Source organism: Lycium ferocissimum, chromosome 12 (genome assembly GCF_029784015.1).
Source record: "Lycium ferocissimum isolate CSIRO_LF1 chromosome 12, AGI_CSIRO_Lferr_CH_V1, whole genome shotgun sequence".
Lineage (NCBI taxonomy): Eukaryota > Viridiplantae > Streptophyta > Magnoliopsida > Solanales > Solanaceae > Lycium > Lycium ferocissimum.
The window spans coordinates 49,754,759-49,770,143 of NC_081353.1; the positions used below are offsets into that span (position 1 = coordinate 49,754,759).

Consider the following 15,385-nt stretch of genomic DNA (forward strand, 5'->3'; position numbering starts at 1 on the left):
AAAAGGGTTTAAAAGTTTCCCATTCCCTTCCTCATCCCCTTGAAATTTCAATGCTTATAATTTTTTTGGGGGAAAAAAAAACATAATTTATATTGATCCATTTTGACTTAGTCTTTCCTGTTACATCATCTTCTTCTGAAATATGAATCTGCTAACAAATCCAATTCTACCTTTACTTTTACGTGAAATTTAGGTGGTTCCTATAGCGGTAGAGCTTGCATCAACCACCCAGAAAAGGCTTCCCAACTGCTGTAGCTAAAGAGAAAACAACATCATTTGCAAAAAAATTAGGTGGCAGTTCAGGAAAGCTTATCCATCCAACAACCATTGATGTCTCCTCCGAAGGCTTGAACCACGGGTTCCAAATTAAAGGCCTCATCTGGCAATACCTAGAGTGCACTTTAATGTAATAAGCTGGACTAGATAACATTTTGACATAATCCTCTAATAGACTCATTCTTATTAGCACATGTCTATCTTCAATTAGACCAATTTCACAAGGACCTCTTATGAAAAATTGTTCCGGAATGGCTGTCCTTAGTTCCTTGATGTTTATTATGTCATAAGAGAATTTCCCAATTACAGCATACTGTAAATTTTCTTGTAAAATCAATTTCTTAACTTCTGATGATTTCCAAGTCATATGTGGTTCTCCGTCAATGTAAACCACTTCTTTAAGAGGTATAGAATGTGTCTCTTTTCTATCATTTGGTTCCAAAAGATTTGCAAAATTAGTATTGCAAGTAGGGGTGTACAAAGTAAACCGATAAACTGCACCAAACCAATAAACCGAGTTAAATCGAGAAAAACCCGACTAGTGGTTTGGTTTGACTTGGTTTGGTGTTGGAAAAAAAAATCGACCATAATTGGTTTGGTTTGGTTTTTAGCTAAAAAAGTCAAACCGAATCAAATCGGCCAAACATTACATGTATTCAATTTTTAAAATATTTTATACATAAAAATATTTATTTGTAATGTAATTTATAAATATTTCTTAATTTTTTTTCATAGTTTTTCATCTATTATCATATTATTCAAGCTTGAACTTAGGATTTTGAATGTGAATAAGTTTTATATCTATGGATGTTAGTAGCTCATATAAAGTCCAAACCAAAAACTAACTCAACACTAATACTAACAAAAAAAATTTCAATTTACCCATAGAAATGACAATAATGTTGGATATCTATTCTTTAGTTTTGCATAATTGGTTTAGAGAGTGAAAATACGAGAACTTAAATTTTTTTCTTGTCATGTAATTAATACTTATTAAGCTCAGGTACTTATTTTAGCACGACTTAGTATTTTTTAGATTATGGTCATTTCTTTATGGCTTATTAATTAGCAATATTTATTTTAACCGATTTTATTATCTTTTGTTGAATATTTTAATACAATGTCATCACTCTTCTCACATTTTGTGTTATTTTCTTATGAAACACCTTAATTACATAGTTGTATCTTACTAGGACTAAAGATATATTTGACGTAAAAGTTATATGTTTTGTATCAAGATTATTCCGAAAAAAAAACCCGAATAACCCGAGGTTAAAAAATTCAAATTTTATTGGTTTGATTTGGTGTATAAATTTAAAAACCCGATGCAATTGGTTTGGTATGGTGTTTAAGAAATCCGAACTAACCAGGTCCATGTACACCCCTAGTTGCAAGTTGGATTAGTCACACTGGCAGGGTTTGTATAATTAGACTCCATGATATGGGTTGTGAAAATAGGCAAAATTGATTTTGTATTGGTAGGGTTCGTAGATGAAGATGGTATGTCATTAGGTAAAAGGTTTATAGGTTTAGGCTAACTTGTAGGTTGTTTTGAGATAGATGACAAAGGAGGAAACTACCGGAGGGGTTGGCCATCACGGCCGGTTAAGGATGTGGACGGCTAGGGTTTTAGGTTATGAAAAAGGGTCATTCTACCAAACTAATGATCTAGAATCGTTTGCTTACTCGGAATCTCAACTAAATACTAAAGGATTCCAATAATAACACGTCTTTTTACAAGTACACAATATATGTAGGGCAAGTTGCACGATTATCCTTATTCAGGGGTGGTCTTTAATTTTTGCCCCTCAAATTGGTGGTATTTAATTTTTGCCCTTCGCTAGAACCCCTTGGTTTCGGGTTCGAACCCCCGCTCAGTTAAAAATTTAAAAAAAGTCGCAAGGTAGAGTTTGGATTCTCATTGTTCGTGTGATTTCATTTCAGGTATGATGATGCAATTGATTGGATTTCAACCTATGCTGGCAATTGAGATTTAGATACTCAGATTTAGTTATTATTAGTTAAATTTCGTGTAATAGCTAAACTTTTGTGGATCGAGATAGTTTATTTACATTTCTTGTTGAGAATTATTCTTAAGGTTGTTTGGTGCTGAAATTAATCGAATTGTGGTTGGGTTAATTTGTGTTGAACTGTTAGGATCATTTCATTTGGTATCAGAGCAACAATTTTGACTAAACCTGTGAGGATGGTTGGGGCTGAAGCTACTAGATCTAGGCAAGTTGAAGAAATAATGAAACAACTAGAAGGACAAATACAAACAAATAAACTAGAAACAAATGCTAGAATCGAGACCCTTGATAAGAAGTTAGTGGAAATGAGTGTTACGGTTCACTTTTACGCGGGTTAGGCATAAAAGTTAATATGAGGTTGTTGGTGCTCTAATTTGGATTTTACGTTTTTTTAGAGTCGTCACCTAATTTATTAAGAGAAATTAGGAAAATCGAGTTAAAAGATTTTTTTCAAAATAAGAGAAAAAGTCCTTTGGACCAGAGTTCGAGGTAAGAGTTTTGGTGATCCCCTAGGGAAGGTTTTAAGCACCCTATTATTAAGGATCCGTAGAATACGGTTGACCTACGAGCTTCAATATGTTATTAATGTATTTATTTGCAAAAGAGAGTGTTTTGATTTTTCGCAAAAATGTCATTCCTTTTCATATCATAATCATGGTTCCAAGAAAAAATTTGGCAAAAATTCCCCTTTGCAAGAGGGGTTTTTGGTTTAAAAATTCACGCAAGTATTCAACTCACTTCGTTGCCGGACTAGGACACACCCGGGATTTCTCCCGAGTAGAGTCACTACTATTCTTGTCCTAACGAAATGTGTTTAGTACTTACGGGTTTTTACACACACACACACACACACACACACATATATATATATATATATATATATATATATATATAAATATAGAGTATATCTCCCATTTTATACTTTATATATATAAAGAAATACAACCTTTTAGGCCCAATTTTATCATTTAAGCCCGAAGTCAACTTATATTCCAAGCCCGAAGTCCTCGACCTTGGTCCAACGTTTTATCATTTTAGTCCCTTTTGTTTTGGAGTCGAAGCCCAAACGGAATAATCTCATCGGATTTTTTACCAAGTCCAAAACCCATTTCCACTTTTGACGAATGCATGCAAACAGATCAAGCCCAATTCAAAATGGTTTTTGAGTTTTTGTAAAAAGACTGTTTCCAACCGTTTCCAAAATATTAGACAGTTTGCCCTTCTTACAAATCATGGAGGATAGCTTGGAAATTCATTTCATTTTTTAGCCAGTTTTAAGGAAAAATAACACTAAACGTTGCTCCACTTTAAACTTAAGCAAGATTCTATTCTTGTTTTGCAATTAGCCGTGTTATTAACAAATTTGAGAAACTCACCATCAAACCAAGTTCTAGTTTTATGCAAAATTAACCATTAACTGAGTTTGGAAAAAAGTTTTGGTGACGTCTTAAAGATACTAGGTGTTCTTCCTAAGTTCTAGAATGCACAAGGGTTCCATTATTCACACATTTAGTACATATACAACATATACATGTCAAATATATAAATGGAGGAGGAAGGAAAGTGAATTTTTTAAGCATGGCCTACCCAAGCCCATCAGTGCCATTTTCACTCATTGGCTAGGCCTTCAAAAACGTATTAGTTTCCCTTTTATTCATTTCCCACGGAGTCAATCAAAGAGGATATTGGGCTTTTGGCCCAACAAATTTACACAGTAGGAGTGTCCCCAAACAATGGGATTTTCATGCAAGCAAAGGGAGAAGGGGATGTAAATTAGCAAGCCTCTAAAAGTGATCTTAAGTAAAGGAATACATAGCATACCACATTGTCAAAAAAATAAAACATTCATCATGTTTGAAAGTCAAATAAATCCCATGCAAACCCTAAACTATGCTACTTTGTTGAAAGCATCAACTTTGAATCCAACCGAAGCCAAACAGCCCACTAACATGAACGTTTTGCCAATTCCTATGAAGCCTATCGTGTATCACCATGGTGAACCAACAATACAATACACCATGGAAGAAATAGATAGGATGATAATCCATGAAAAACTTCAATATGCAGTTGTGGGGAAGTTTAGTTATGGATTGCCAGATTTGCATGCACTACGTAAGTTGATTCCACAACAATGTGAATTAAAGAGTACTACCACCATTGGACTGCTATGCAATAGGCATGTTTTGATCAGATGTGATTTGTTTGAAGATTATGTAACCTTGTTATCGAAACCTGCCTTTTGGATCAAGGAGAGTGGAGGTTATCATCCAATGAGGACACTTAAATGGGATCCTTGGTTTAATCCTGAGGAGGAGACATCGATTGCCATTGCTTGGATCTCCTTCCCACTACGCTAGCACCAAACTATTTTGGTCAATCGCGGTATTTTCAATGGCTGCAGCGATGATGAGGCAAACCATTAACTTTGGATGTGGCAACCAAAAATAAAACAAGGCCAAGGCTGTGCTCGTGTGAAAGTGGAGGTGGATTTGAGGGTCGAACACCCTAAGAGAGTGCAACTACGAAATTTGTAGATAGCACAACTGGAGAAGTTAAGTCAAGGTGGGTGAAAATTCAATATGATTTTTTGCCTAAATATTGCAAGGAATGTTGTTTACAAGGCCATGATGAAGCTGGATGTTGGAAATTGCATCCTGATCTCCTGCAAAATAAGGACAAGGAGGAGGATTCTAATGGTGATAAGGGGAAGCATGTTGCAGTCCCTAACAATGGAAAGGCAATAACCAATGTAACAAACAAGGCAAAACATAATAACAGGATGCAGGCAACTCATGGAAACAATAGAAATCATAAACAGGTTATTAGGGTGCTAGAGAGTGGCAAGGTAGTTGGTAATGTGCAGAATGTAAATGAGTGGAAGGTTCAAAGAGGAAAGAACCAGGTGCGGGATGGAAATAACACTCAAAATCAAATTGCCTTGATAGCATCAAAGGAAAATGAAGGTACAAAAAACAAGGAGATTTCGGAAATGTAATGATGTTCAAATACTTAATAAATTTGCGGCATTGGCAAATGATGATGATGTGTACAACAAGTGATGGCCTTGGATGAGGGTCATGATTTCATACGGTAGAAGTTCACAACCGGCTGTTTGAATACGAGAAGATGCTCGATTTGTAGTGGCAAGAAGGCACACAGATTGATCTTCTTAGGTCTTTGATAAACCCTTGAACATCAATGCTTCTTGTGTTTACTCTGCCAAGAAGCAATCTCTCCTCTCAAAACTAAAGAGTGGGTTGAAACTAATTTTCAATCAGGAGTGCATAAGGTTACCACAAACCAGGCATGTCAAGATATTCCTTCAACAACCTTTGCTGAAGATGGAGACACTGCTACTGCTAGAAAATTGTGGAGTGAACAGGTTGAAGAAGATGGAGAGGAAGGAGAAATTTTTGGAGGCAAACAAGCTGAAGATACACATTATGCAGATTCCATTACATCTTCCCAAGAAGTTAACAACATGTTTGATGTTCAACATGATGTGGAAGATGATTTGGAGGACAATAATTGTAGCCCGTGCCAAAATTCACCAACTCAGACAAGTTTGCCGTTTGCCGTTCGGCGGTAGTGCCAAGAAGCTAATGGCTCTACACAAGCCACACAAGCAAAGTTTCTTTGTTTCCGGCGGTTCTTTGCCGTTCCGACGATCGAAACGACAAAAACAAAGTTGCCGTTTGCCGTCTCCGGCAGACAGCAAAAACAAAGTTGCTAATGAAGTCAGCAGTAGTGCCAAGAGGCAGGCTAATGGCTCTACACAAGCCACTCATACTGGTAAGGAGAATGATGAGATGCTAAGGCACCAACAAAACAATGATAACTCATGTGCAAATCGGCAGAACCAAGATGGTCCAAGTGCAGGTGGGGTTGATAAGCAGGATCAAATTGCCAAGGTGGACATCTTTTATAAGGGGTGCTAATTGGTGAGGAACAATCAAAAATAGATTTGGATGAGGAGTCAAGCTGCTCGAGAATTTTATGAATCTTGCAAAGGAAGGAGATTTGTCTCTAAACGAGGTGGAAAAAGTCATTGGCAAAGGAAGGAAGAAATCAGGCAAGGAGAATCATGCATCTCAAGTCATTGGGGTACACACAAGGAGAACTGCATCTAAATCCCAGATTTAGTGATGAATGCATTAATCTGGAATATAAGATCAGTAAATACAAAAAAAGCTTTTAAGAGGCTTTTAACAATGCATACAAAATATAAGTTCTTTCTGATAGGCTTGATGGAACCATTTCAACAGGCTTATAAGTTAGAATCTTATAGGAGGAGGCTTGGAATTAAAAGCTTGCTCTCAGCAATGTATCTGGAAAAATTTGGGCTTTCATTGCTGGGGAGTATGAAGTCTTAGTGCTGATGGACACTGATCAGCAACTTACTTTAAAAATTTTCAATTGTGATACTGATCTTGATATGATAGTCACTTTAGTATATGCTAAGTGTGACAGAATTGACAATAGAATTATGGGAGTCCATGTATAATCTTGCATCGGACATGACTCTTCCTTGGCTTGTTGGTGGAGATTTCAATGTCATTGTGGATGAGGAGGAGAAATATGGGGGATTACTGTCACTCTAAATGAAGTGGAGGACTTCGGTTCTTGTATACATACATGTAATCTTAGTGATTTGGGTTATAAAGGAAGTATCTTCACATGGTGGAATGGAAGGGCTGAGATGAATGTGTATTTAAGAGGCGGACGGTGCACGGTAATTTTGAATTACAACAACAATTTCCAGGATTGGAAGTTAGTCACCTAATCAAGCAAGGGTCTGATCATTCTCCTCTCTTACTAGAATGTAAACAACAGGTTCAGCATTTTAAGAAATCCTTTAAGTTCTTAAATTTACGGACAAAACATGCGAAATTTTTACAGGTTGTCAAGGATAATTGGCAGACTGATGTGGTGGCCAATTCCTTCATGACCTTTAATGTCAAGCTCAAGAAAATGAAAAGGGTGTTGTCTCAGTGGAGTAAAGCAACCTATGGTGATTTCTTTCAGACTATAACCAATCTTGAAGAGGTCATCAAAACTCATGAGACATTATTTGAGGCATCTCCTTCCTTTGCTAATAGGAAAAACTTCGAAGGTGCAAGTTTGAGATGACAAGAGCATTGCATATAGAGGAGGAGTATTGGAAACGAAATCACGGTATGACTTGGTTCCAAGAGGGGGATAAGAATTCTAAATTCTTCCATGCACATGTTAAAGGGAGAAGGAAAATCTTTGCGGTGACAAGAATTCGAAATTCTCAAGGCCAATGGCTTGAGTACGAACGAAATTCTTTGAGGAGGCTGTAAGGTTCTACCAAGCTCAATTCCATGAAAGTGTAGTCCCTACTCAGTTTGACATTTTGAAGCATGTTCCTAGCATGGTCACAGCTGAACAGAATGAAGATTTGACTGCTAATCCTACCATGGAGGAAGTTAAGCATGCGATTTTTGGTCGAATAATGCAAGTCTTTGGGGGCTGATGGTTTTACGAGCATGTTTTTCCAAGCATCTTTGGGACATTATTGGAGAAGACATATTTAGAATGGTGTGGGATTTCTTCAGAGGTCATGAGCTCCCAAGGTACATAACTCACACAAATCTGGTACTTTTGCCTAAAAAGCAAGATGTGCAGACATTTGGGGACATGAGACCAATAAGTTTGAGCAATTTTGTTAATAAGATATTCTCTAGAGTTATACATGAAAGGATGGTACACTTACTGCCTGAGTTGATTTCTCAGAATCAAGCAGGATTTGTGAGGGGCAGGAGTATAGTTGAGAATATCTTGTTGACACAAGAAATTTATTCTTGATATCGGACTCGAAACCAAGAAAAGAAATCAACTTGTGCCTAATGTTGTGATGAAACTTGACATGACAAAAGCCTATGATAGGCTATCATGGATTTTTCTCACAAATGTGATGAGGAAAATGGGGTTCTGTGAGATGTTCATCAGCTTTATATATGAGCTAGTTGGGAATAACTGGTATTCTGTGCTTATCAATGGCCAGCCACATGGTTTCTTTCACTCAACTAGAGGTGTTAAGCAAGGTGACCCATTGTCCCCTACTCTTTTCATCATGGCTGCTTGAAGTATTGTCAAGGGCTTTAAATGCGGTGCATGATAACTTGTGGTTTCTTGGTTTTGGAATGCCTAAGTGGAGTCCAAAAATCAATCATCGGCCTATGCGAGATGATACCATCATTTTTTCATCTTCATGTGAGATTTCACTTGGCACGATAATGAAGGTGTTGGTGAATATGAATTGGCATACGGACAGTGGTTAACAAGGCAAAGAGTTCTATTTATCTACATCATAAGGTGGCGAGAGGAGATATTTCAAAAGGTGGAAAGGGTAAGCGGTATTGCAAGGAAACGGTTTCCTCTGATGTACCTTGGCTGCCCTATATATTACAGCAAGAGCAAGATGTCATTTTACTCAGAGTTGCTTACAAAGGTAAGAAATAGGCTGCAGAGTTGGAAAGGTAAGTTTTTATCATTTGGAGGAAGGGCTGTCCTTCTACAGCATGTACTGCAAGCAATGCCTATGCACCTGCGCGCTGTGGATCCTCCATCTTTTGTTGTTGACAAGTTGCACAAGATCTTTGCCCAGTTCTACTGGAGTAATAATATAGGTGAAAGTGGCAGGCATTGGGCAAAATGGAAGAAGGTTTGTCTGCCTGTGCAGGAAGGAGGCTTGGGGTTTAGATCACTTGCAGACATTTCCATGGCATTGTTTGCTAAGCTTTGGTGGAACTTCAGGACCAAACCATCCTTATGGAGTGCCTTCATAGGCAACAAATATTTGAAGAAGAATAATCCAATCCTGGTCCCTTGGAAAGATGGATCTCATATATGGAGGAAAATGTTACAAGCTAGGGACCTGATGGATCATCAAATTTGGTGGCAGCTCAGAATGGGTTCTTCATTATTTTGGTTTGATAACTGGTCAGGCCTTGGCCCTTTATATTTCATTGTCCCTCCTGAATTTCAATGTAATGAAGCCATAGAGAATGTTGCTGATGTAGTTACTGATGGTAGGTGGCATGTGCCTGCCATCAGGAATAATTTACCTGAGGATTTGGCTGAATATATCTTGACTGAGGTAAAGCCACCTGCTAAACCTGGAGAGATGGATAAGCCTTGGTGGATGTTGGAGAAAAATGGAGAATTTAGTGTCAAATCAGCATGGGAATATATAAAGAGCAGAGGGGAAAAAAAAGGAGGTCTACAAGAAAATCTGGACCAAAGGATTGCCTTTCAAGATTGCTTTTCTGATGTGGAGAGTATGGCACTTTAAAGTTCCTCTGGATGATGTAATTAAGAGTTGGGGATATCATATGCCTTCCAGGTGTTGCTTCTTGTGCGAGAACCAAAGGAAGAGGCTTGTCCCTCACATATTCTTGACATGTGCCATTGCACGAAGCAACATGGAAATATTTACGTACGGCGGTTTGGACTTAATTTTGATGGTATGCATTTGCATCGGTGATTATGCAATGGTGGACGGTGAGGTTCTGTTAGACTTGAGAATATTTTCAATGCCATTCCATCTATTATAGTCGGCAACTGTGGAAGAAAAGAAATGGAGATAAACATAGGGATAAGGTGTCAACTAGCAGAGTTATTTATCAGGCTTCTACTGATATTCAGCAACTGGTGAGAATCAGGAAGCCTGGCATTAAATCAGTTCCACATAGATGGCATGACATTCTAAAGATTTTGGAACAATTTGTTCCAAAGTTACGAGTTACCAAGGTTTTGTGGAAATTCCCACAGGGACATACGGAAATGCAATACGGATGGGGCAACTAGAGGCAATCCCCGGTAGAAGTTCATTTGCCTTTTGTGTGAGAAATTCGGATGGTGATTTGATTCATGCGAGAGGCTAGGGCAATGGGAGAAGGTACCAACACTGAATCTGAGGCACAAGCTCTCCTGCAGGCTGCAAGATATTGTTTGTCAAAACATGTCTATTCCTTCATTCTGGAAACTGATTCATTATTGATGAAGCATATCCTGGATAGAGAGTGGAAACCTCCATGGAACATTGCTTTTGAGGTGGAGGAGCTGCTAGATATCATAGATCATGCAGAGGTACAGGTTATGCATATTTTCAGAGAGGGTAATCAGTTGGCTGATCATCTAGCTAACTATGCCCTTGATCATGGAGAGGTATCTATTCACTCCTTTGCAGAATTGGATTCAAAGGGAAGAAAGGTTCTCAATAGTGACAAACTTCAGTGTCCCTATTTAAGAATCAGAACAAAAAGAAGATATTAAGGAAGGTGTTTGGGGTGGAACTCAGCATGTCTCATCTTACTCAAATCCTCCAGGAGGAGAGTAAGATGAGAATTTTTATTGCTAATCATGTTTCCTTTTTTGCAGGTTTCATAATCTACAGTAGGAGCAAGATACAAAGCATCAAGAAGATCCATGAGTTAAATCAGATCTGGCTGCAAGGGCACCTTTTGGGGCAAAAGTTTGCCGTTTGCCGTTCCGGCGATCGAAAAAAGCAAAGTTCTTTGTTTCCAGCAGTTAGAAAAAGCAATGCAATGCATGAAATTTAATCTACATGCTTTGATCAACATTGCATCACTGATCTGTCAAGATGAGGAAATGAGGTGGTTTAATGTTGAGCAAAATGAAACAAAGGCTGCAAGGGATAATTGCGGTAACATCGCAACGAATCGATAAAGCCTTTGGGGCAAAAGTTTGCCGTTTGCCGTTCCGTTTAAAGCAAAGTTCAGCAAAGTTTGCCGTTTGCCGTTTCCGGCGGACAAAAATGCAAAGTTTAATTGTTGTTTGATCAACATTGCATCAACGTGACGGAAGAAAAAGCAAAGTTTTAATGTTTCCGAGCAAAAGAAAAAGCAATGCAATGCATGGACTTTAATCCAAAAAAGGCAATAATTGCCGTTTGCCGTTGTTCAAGCATCGGAGGAAAAGCAAAGTTTTGTCTTTGTTTCCAATGGTTGCATCAACAAGGCATCGGCTTCGAGTACAATGTCAAGGAGTTACTATATCTTTGTCAAATCTTCATGCGGTGGTATTAGCACTTGTGCTCTCATTTTCTAATTTTAGAGGAGATGACGAATATATTGGGGTCGTTATTTTAATTGCATTAAGGCGTAAAGATAGGGGCTTTAGAGAAACAAGCTGCAGGTTGCGAAGTCTTCAACCATCGGAGGAGGATCGGCATCGGTGCATACTAGATGGGATTAGGATCATCTCATTTCTTCAAGTTTTAGTTTTTTACCACATTCTTAATTTTAGCAATTTGTAGTGCCAACTTAAGTCCAACATATAAGACTTAAGTTGGTCATTATTTAATTTTGCATTTTTATTAGCCATTTTGGCTACCTTTGTAAAGACTCTTTAATTTGTTTGCTTTGAGAAAATTTGTGCCAAGTTGTGAAGCACACAAGACGTCAAAATTAGCCCTAGGCTCACAAGCACAAACAGACATAGTGGCTATAGAGGTTACACAACACTCAAACAATTAGTTCACTGCACAGAGCCATATCCAATCATAGTTCATCACAATCATCTAGCACATTCACAAATTTCCTAGGCAAGGTCTCCTACTACCCTCACACAAATTCTGCCAGGCTCAAGAAGCAGTTCAAACATGAATTCTCATTAAATTAGTAAACAGAACTGGACATTTTTTAGAAAAAAAAAAAGGGGGGGGGGGGGGGGATTATTGCAAACTCATCATATAAGACTTATTACTCAGGCTCTACCCATACAAACCATAATATCAATAAACTACTAATCCAACTCTACTCTAGGTGACCAGCTTCAAAGTATCAAGTAAGCTTCTCTCAACTCATCCTATGTGAATTAACTGAACTTGTCACCCTTTTTTATTTAAGCCCTTAGCAAGCAACAGACCCCATAACTGAAAGCTATACTTGATAGAATTAAAATAAAGAATAGACATTTTTACCTAGTTTCTAATATCACCTAAATCAAACAACCAACTAAGTAAAACTAAGTTAATCCTATTTAACTGGAAACCCAAAACAAACATTAAACACATGACTGAATACATAAACAAGAAAAATAGCTTAACCTAAACATGATAAACCTAAACCAAATTAAAAGATGATTAGATTATACTAACAACTTCATACTCATAAGCAAGCTAAATGAAAGAAAATTTTACCTTTTGCGAGTGCAACCTCTAATCGAGATTCAAACTTGGAGATTTGCTTCTCTAAATCCCAAACTCAAGCCACAGAACCCAGCAAAACAAGACCAAAGAGAAAAATTTCCCTTTTTTAAAAAAAAAAAAAAAAAAAATCTTTACTTGACTCAGAAAATTCTTTTAAAGACTCAAATATTTTTTTGAAAGAAATCTTTAAGTATTTCGAGTCTAATGAGTATATTTGTTTTTTTCTAGAATATATTCAAACTTGTCCTACAACAAAGAAAATAGGGTCCTTTAAATAGAAAACCCCAAAACCTCAAAACCCTCTCCTACCCAATGTGGGATAACTCCCCTTGTAGGGGTTTCCTCCTCACATCTACGTTGGAGGGTTAAGATTAGATGTAAAAAATGAATGAAGGGTCGGATCTTGCCCTCAAAAGGTCGATCTTCTAGGTTCCTTGTGAACCAATAGAAACCCGAGATTCAAAATCACAAACGACCAAAAGCAATTAAAGATTTACAGAGTATCAACGCTCACAAAATAAAGAAAAACATGATAATAAGGACGAGATAACACCTCGTTTGGGTAGAGATAGGTGAAAATCGAAGGAGGCAATTGATGCTTTGCCTCAAATCGAGCCAACCAGGCCTGTTAAAGCCTTACCAACTCTGCATCTTTGCCAAAAATAGCGAGATGACGATATGAAAAAGAAGGTGGCCCCGCGGCGGCTAGGGTTTCCCTCAAAGGAAACCCTCCCCAAGACCTTAAGGCTCTTTTGCCTAACTGAGAAAATGAGAAGGGGCTTTGCCCTTTAGGAAATAACGTTTGGGCCGGGTCTGGCCCTGTTGGGCTGGGCTCGGTCCCATTTAAAAGGACGAGGGGCGGCCCAATGCGTTATGTATACATATACATATTTACATATATATATATATATATATATATATATATATATACGAATACGTGTGAATATATTGATATACTAAATGTACACACATACGTATATACTATATATATGAATAAACCTATATTACATATATATGTAAAGAAAGCAAATTAAAGTACGTAAAAAAGAATATTTGAAAAGACAGATTTATTAAGCAAATTAATTAAAGCCAAGCAAACAATTAATTTAAAAGCAAAATATATTACTTTTTCCACAAAATATTGAGCTTACAGGTCTGGCCTTAATTGAATTAAAGCATGAATTTGCTATTTTCAATTGTGGGCCCATTTATCTAACTAATTGATTATTTCAATTGTAGCCGTAATTAAACACATAATAGGCAATTTACAAATATAATCATAATTAATTTATCTAAATCAATTATGATTAATTTGAGAATTGTCCACATAAATTGATTATGCAGAGAATTAAAATTTTGAGAGGGGGGGGGGTGTAAAAATGATTATTTGTTTTAATTACTCAATTTCCTTGAATTAAAATGGGGGTAAATATTTGTTGATTTAAATTCTGATATTCGCATAATTAAATAAATAGCTATTTCACACTATTTTCTAGTAAAATGTCTTATCAATTATTGTGAAATAATTTCCAAAAGATTTATTGTAGAGATCATTTGACCAAACAATAAAGGTAAAACATTATCTGCATAAAATCATCCTGATTTTTGCCTAAAAAAATAATAATTTATCACCCCATTTAATATTCAGGCACTTTGAGCAATTAAAATAAATTATGGGAGGCCAAAAATTAGGTGTCAACAATGAGTTCGACGCAGACTGAGATGAAACATATGATGGAAGAAACACAAGGGGCCTTGATAAGGTTGTTAGAGAGAGGAAGTGGAAAAGCCACAGAGGAGACAACAGGAAGCAGTAGGGCTGATGGAATCCTTCCTAGGCCAAGGACAGTAGAGCCTCTAGGTGGTAATTCAAATGGTGGAGGGAAAAATTTCCATCCCAAGTTACAATTTCCTACTTATGGTGGATCTAAACTTAGAACTTGGTTAAGGAAGTGTGAAAGATATCTCAATGTGTATAAAATTACTGATGCTGCTAAGAAACTAGAAATGGCAACACTACATTAGGAGGGTGATACAGAGAACTGGTATTTCTCTTATACTCTCACAAGAAGACAAGTGAGGTGGGATGACTTCTGTGAGGAACTAGTATGTACATGTGCTGATGAGAACAGTGAAAGGGTTGTGAATGATTTCAAAATGTTGATTCAGACCACCACTATCAATGCTTACTTACAGAAGTTTGAAGAATTAAGAGCCTTGGTGTTGATGAGGAATCCAAGGGTGCCTGAGGATTTTCTACTTGAATGCTTCATTGGTGGGTTGATGGAAGAAATTGGAGAGACAATCAAGATGCATGAACCTTACTCCCGTTCTCAAGTAGTGTCAGTTGCTAGGAAACAACAAAGGGTGATCAATGCTAGAGAAAGAAAGGCTAAATGGACACACACAGCAAAGAACCAATCAAGAGCATGATAACACCAAGAAAAGGGCCTGAGGCAAATGCTAAACCAGATATTAGACCAGAATTCAAAAGATTCCTGGTGCTTGTTGGAGATGTGGAGAAAGATACCACCCAGGTCATGTGTGCAAGGACAAACAACTTAATGCAATGTCTGCAGTTGAGGCAGAAAACAATGGAGAAGAACTACAATAAGAGGGCCAAATAATTCTATCAGAAGAAGAAAAAATTACACAAGAAATTATGGAAAATGAAGAAGAAGCAGTATGCTTGAATGCCATGTCCTGAACTCCTGAACCTAATACCTCCAAACTGAGAGGGTCCATCAAGAAGAGACCAATTATTATTTTGGTGGATTCTGGTAGCACACATAGTTTCCTTTACAGTCAAATAGCCAAGGAACTGGGAATAGTAGCGCAGATGGACAAACTCTTAAGAGTGACAGTGGCAAATGGACAACAA

General features: G+C 37.4%; 1 protein-coding gene across 1 annotated transcript in view; it reads right to left on the reverse strand.

The window, feature by feature from the left end:
• LOC132040434 (B3 domain-containing protein At5g60140-like) overlaps positions 1–15,385 on the reverse strand; it is a 53,078-nt gene that overhangs the window by 4,196 nt on the left and 33,497 nt on the right. The gene's annotated exons all lie outside the window — the stretch shown is intronic.